Below are 6,000 nucleotides of genomic sequence, written 5' to 3' on the forward strand. Positions count from 1 at the left end.
GTGGGTATGGATGTTGGGAGGAGCTCCTATGTCCTGGCAGACGCCTTTCCCCTCCTTTTTTTTTTGTGGCAGAGATTTTTTCATCCACATTGATCGATGCGAATGAAGAAATCTGTGCCGTTCATTTTTTTCTTTCAGCCCAGAGGCTGAACGGAAAAATAAATCTCATTACCTGTATGCTCAATATAAGGAGAATAGCAGAAACTCCTAATGCTGGCCATACATGTAATGATTGCGGAGACCCTCAAATGCCAGGGCAGTACAAACACCCCACAACTGACCCCATTTTGGAAAGAAGACACCCCAAGGTATTCGCTGAGGGGCATATTGAGTCCATGAAAGATTTAAATTTTTGTCCTAAGTTAGCAGAAAGTGAGACTTTGTGAGAAAAAACAACAAAAAAATCAATTTCCACTAACTTATGCCAAAAAAATACATTTCTATGAACTCGCCATGCCCCTCATTGAATACCTTGGGGTGTCTTCTTTCCAAAGTGGGGTTACATGTGGGGTATTTATACTGCCCTGGCTTTTTAGGGGCCCTAAAGCGTGAGAAGAAGTCTGGGATCCAAATGTCTAAAAATGCCCCCCTAAAAGGAATTTGGGCACTTTTGCAGCCTAGATGCGCAAAAGTGTCACACATCTGGTATCGCCGTACGCAGGAGAAGCTGGGGAATGTGTTTTGGGGTGTCATTTTACATATACCCATGCTGGGTGAGATAAATATCTTGGTCAAATGCCAACTTTGTATAAAAAAAATGGAAAAGTTGTCTTTTGCCAAGATATTTCTCTCACCCAGCATGGTTATATGTAAAATGATACCCCAAAACACATTGCCCAACTTCTCCTGAGTACGGCGATACCAGATGTGTGACACTTTTTTGCAGCCAAGGTGGGCAAAGGGGCACATATTCCAAAGTGCACCTTTCGTATTTCGCTGGTCATTTTTTACACATTTTGATTGCAAAGTACTTCTCACACATTTGGGCCCCTAAATTGCCAGGGCAGTATAACTACGCCACAAGTGACCCCATTTTGGAAAGAAGAAACCCCAAGGTATTCCGTGAGGGGCATGGCGAGTTCCTAGAATTTTTAATTTTTTGTCGCAAGTTAGTGGAATATGAGACTTTGTAAGGAAAAAAAAAATCATCATTTTCCGCTAACTTGTGACAAAAAATAAAAAGTTCTATGAACTCACTATGCCCATCAGCGAATACCTTAGGGTGTCTACTTTCCGAAATGGGGTCATTTGTGGGGTTTTTCTACTGTTTGGGCATTGTAGAACCTCAGGAATCATGACAGGTGCTCAGAAAGTCAGAGCTGTTTCAAAAAGCGGAAATTCACATTTTTGTACCATAGTGTGTAAATGCTATAACCTTTACCCAAACCATTTTTATTTTTTTTTGCCCAAACATTTTTTTTAAATCAAAGACATGTAGAACAATAAATTTGGCAAAAGATTTATATATGGATGTCGTTTTTTTTGCAAAATTTTACAGCTGAAAGTGAAAAATGTCATTTTTTGGCAAAAAAATCGTTACATTTTGATTAATAACAAAAAAAGTAAAAATGTGAGCAGCAATAAAATACCACCAAATGAAATCTCTATTAGTGAGAAGAAAAGGAGGTAAAATTCATTTGGGTGGTAAGTTGCATGACCGAGCGATAAACGGTGAAAGTAGTGCAGTGCAGAAGTGTAAAAAGTGGCCTGGTCATGAAGGGGGTTTTAGCTAGCGGGGTTGAAGTGGTTAAAGCTACACTATCATAAGCCAGCCGGTCTCTGGTGCCTCCCCTATCTTGGGACCTTACGATGGTGTTAAAGTCCCCACCAAAGACCACTTGCCGGCTTGTAAAAAGGAAAGGCTTGATCCTCATAAAGAGACATTTCCTGTCCCCCTTGGACTGGGGCCCATAGATATTGATTAGGCGCAGTTCCTGTCCCTTCATGAGGATATCCAAAATCAAACACCTCCCCATTTCCAGCTCAACCACCCGTCGGCATTCTACCGGTACGGTGAAAAGAACCGCCACTCCGCTATACGGCTCAGCCGCAAGAGACCAGAAGGAGGGCCCAGATCTCCACTCCCTCTTCGCCTTGTGTACTTCTGCCAAGTTTGACAGTCTGGTCTCCTGCAAATAAAACATCAGCTTCAACATGGCTGAAAAAATCAAAGGCTGCATAGCGAGCCGCATCAGATTTAACGCTGGCGACATTAATGGTCGCCAGTGTCAGCTGAGTGGGTACCGCCATACTTGGTGTTTAAGCTGAATGTCCTCCTTCCTTCCCACCCTTCTTACCGCTCCCGGGGCTATCCTCTAAGGCGGCACGTCCTCTTTTGAGAGAGACGGTGGTGTCCATTCCGTCTGTCACCACCGCTCCCTCTTGCGTACCGCCCCTGTCTTTCTCAGTTCCGGGAATCCGGTTTGCCTCCTCTTCTGGGGACCTCACGTCCGCACCAGAGAGGGGCACGGGGCCTCCTGGAAGCCCTCCCACCCTCGCCCCCAGTACCCCACTTCTTACCTCCTCCCCGGATGAAGAGGAGGCAGAGATCTCATCCAAAGTGAGATACCGGTTGGAGAGCCCAAGAGGGGAGCCAGTTACGCCTTCCCTGGCTACTTTGGTCGGGCTCGTTCTCTTTTTTGAGTACAGTTTCCGTCTGTTGGTATAGGACCCAGTCTCACTACCCTCTGCTGCGCTTTCGTAGTGCGAAGACCGGGTCCCATCGGCTCAGTCTAGCCTCTCGATTTCCGCACTTAGCTCCCTGTCCCCTAGGGTCTCCGAACTAAGGGAGTCAGCCACTTGGGGAGGGGCAGACATCACCCCATTGTGGCGGGGTTCCTTCTGCTCCCTCTCCGCCTGGCGTCTCTGCCGGGACGGACCGCTCTTGGTCTTCACTGACCTCTCAACTCGACTGTCTCCGCTAGCACCCGCCTCAGCCGAAGGGACCTCCCGGCCCACTCCTGCATGAGCTCGGGCCGCATTGACCTCTGAGAGGGGACAGCGACTAAATGGGTGTCCGAGCACACCACACAAGTTGCACCTAATCTCCCCACAAGATGCGGCAAGGTGACCTGTCCCTCCACACAGCGCGCACTTCTGCACTTGGCAGCTGGCGCTGAAGTGTGAAGGGCTGCCACACTTGTGACAGAGCTTAGGCTGCCCCCTGTAGAAAACGAGAATCCTATCCCGGCCGATGAAGGCAGAGGATGGAATGTGGGAAACCGTACTTCCCAGACATTTCAACTTCACATTGAAAGTCCAGGCTCCCGACCAAATGCCAAATTCGTCCAGGTTTTTGGATGGTACACCCTGGACGTCACCATACCTGCTTAGCCAGGTCAGAATATCAACGCAAGAAAGTGATTCGTTACGGGTCAAAACGGTCACTTTCTTGACGTTGTTCTGCCGGGTTATCGCCTGGGCGAAAAACCCCTTCCAATCTGGTAAGTACTTCACCAGCTCATACCCGGACCAGAAAAGCTCTAGGCCCTCTGGCCGGGCAAAGCTGATGTCGAACTCCCTGGAACCATAGGGATGTATCAGGGCGAAGATGTCAGCCACCCTGAAACCCATCCCAAGCAGGAGCTCCACCACCCTTTTCCTTGTAGGGCAGGCATCATCGCTTCTCCACTTGAGACAGACTACATTCCATCTGGTCCCAGGGCCGGTTGTGGGCAGGGACCAGGTGGTCTCGCCCCCCCCTTTCCTCTCGGAAAGCTTGCAGGCCGTGCCTGTCTATCCATAAGGATAGGTCCACTTTCTCACCCTCTACTATCATTGAACTCTCCCCCTTTTTGAGGGCCTCCAGGTGTCGCCGTTGCAAGTCACCAACCGCGACTCCTGAGAATGAGGAAGCCAACGAGAATCGCCCCTCCCCCCCCCCCCCCCCACGGCCGCAGCCACACTGGCATAACTTCTGCCAGGTGTTACGGCCGCAGGAGGGGCAGCCGAACCGGCCCTCCCCACTACACTAATACCAGATGCCACACCGGACCCCTCCGGAGGGTGGACACCAGGAGCCGCAGCCACCGCTTTTTCAGCGACGGTCCGCTGACCCCCAGCATCCATCGCACCTTTGGGGCCAGATGCAGTACCCCTACCAACACCACTACCACTACCCTGCTTACATGCACCCTTTCTCCCTGCTGGGACAGCTGGTGCAGCAAATGTCACCATGTTACTTTTAACTTTGTTGTCATTATTTACATTACGCACACTGCCACTTCCACTGCCACTGGCCAAGCCCTCCTCTGCTGCCCTCAAAATCTGGGCATTGGTGATTATACTCCTCTCCTCCCCAGCACGTAATTCAGCGCCGCTGCAGAGGACTAAAGCGAACAGCATGTCCAGTAAGAAGCGGGGCCCTGTGTCGCTCAGGATAAAAGAGCTGAAAATGGAGATTGCTGCTTTCCGGGAGAAGAGGGACACTCTAATTTCGGAGAGCGGCCCCTTCAAAGAGAAGCTCTATAATGAAGACAGGTTTTTGGCCATGGAGGAAAGGAGAGGGGAGCGGTGTGAGGGGGATAGTGGGGAGGAGGAGGAGGGCAGTGTGCTGGGTGAATCACCTGCATCCGGCATAACTGTCACTCCCCGGTCGTCCCTGCCTGAACCTGCACCAGCTCCCCCTCTGAACTCCCAGTTATCTGTGCCGGAAGGGTACAACAGCATAGCTGCTGAGCAAGCAGGGCTGCCCCCATCCGACGATGAGGACTTTGAAGGCAGCTGTGATGCTGGCGGAGGGCTCCTAGAGGAGATTCGGATGCTGGAATCGCCGATGGAGCTACAGGGCTTCGCTTTTGGGGACGAGCTCCTGGAAGATGGTGGTGGAGAAAAAAAGAAAAAGAAAAAAGAAGAAAAAGTTGACGTTAAATATGTTTTTGTAACGCACCTGGCAGGGACTGAAAAGTCAATGTCAGGTGCGGCGTTAGCAAGTATTGTTACAGACCGTACTGTAAATAGTGACCAATCGGGGGCCTCCGGCACTGTGGGTCGCTCCCCTGTGGGAGGGGGGGGGTGGCTTGGTGCAGGAGCGTGCCCCCGTGATAGAGGACGGTTCTGTCCGCCGCCCCGGTGTGCAGGGCGGCGCTGGGGCGGTGTGGCGGGATCGCCGTTCCTCCCACCCATGTTGGTGCTCCCTCGGTCCCCGCTGTCGGCATGCGGCGGGGATCGGGGAGCGGAGATGCGGCGGCGGGGGGCGCGGCTGGGGGGCGTGTCCGGCGCTGTTCCTGTACGTGGGGATGGTGCCGGGGGCGTGTCCGGGTGCGCTCCTGGGCGCGGTCCTCCCCTTACCTGTGGTGATGCGGCTGGAAGTGCGGTTGGGGGTGTGTCCGGGGGCGCGTCCGGGGCCCCTCCGATTGGTGCGCATGTGGGCGTGGCCAGGGGGGTTCCGGGCTGTGCTTCCGGGCGCACTCCTAGTGCCGCAAGTGAATTCACGGACACGGCAAGCAAGCGCCTGTGCGCGAAAGAACTAAGATTCGGAGTAGCCAAAAAGGAGGAGTCTGCGGTACCCCGGTCCTCGAAAAGGGGTATAATTGCACCGCAATACGTGGCGGAGTACATTGCCACTGGGCGCGCCCCCTCTGTTTCCGCCTCCTCCTCCGGCACTGAATTAAGTGCTGGGGAGGAGAGGAATATTATCACCAATGCCCAGATCTTGAGGGCAGCAGAGGAGGGCTTGGCCAGTGGCAATGAAAGTGGAGATAACAATGTGCGTAATGTAAATAGTGTGACATTTGTTGCACCAGCTGTCCCAGCAGGTGGAAGGGGTGCATGTAAGCGGGGTAGTTTTGTTGGTGGAGGTGCCACATCGGGTCCCAAAGGTGGGGTGGACGCTGGGGGTCAGCGGACCGTCGCTGAAAAAGCGGCGGCGGCGGCTCCTGGTGTCCGCCCTCCGGAGGGATCCGGTGTGGCATCTGGTATTCGTGTAGTGGGGAGGGCCGGTTCGGTTGCCCCTCCTGCGGCCGTAACACCTGGCAGAAGTTATGCCAGTGTGGCTGCGGC

This window comes from Bufo gargarizans, chromosome 1 (assembly GCF_014858855.1).
Source record: "Bufo gargarizans isolate SCDJY-AF-19 chromosome 1, ASM1485885v1, whole genome shotgun sequence".
Lineage (NCBI taxonomy): Eukaryota > Metazoa > Chordata > Amphibia > Anura > Bufonidae > Bufo > Bufo gargarizans.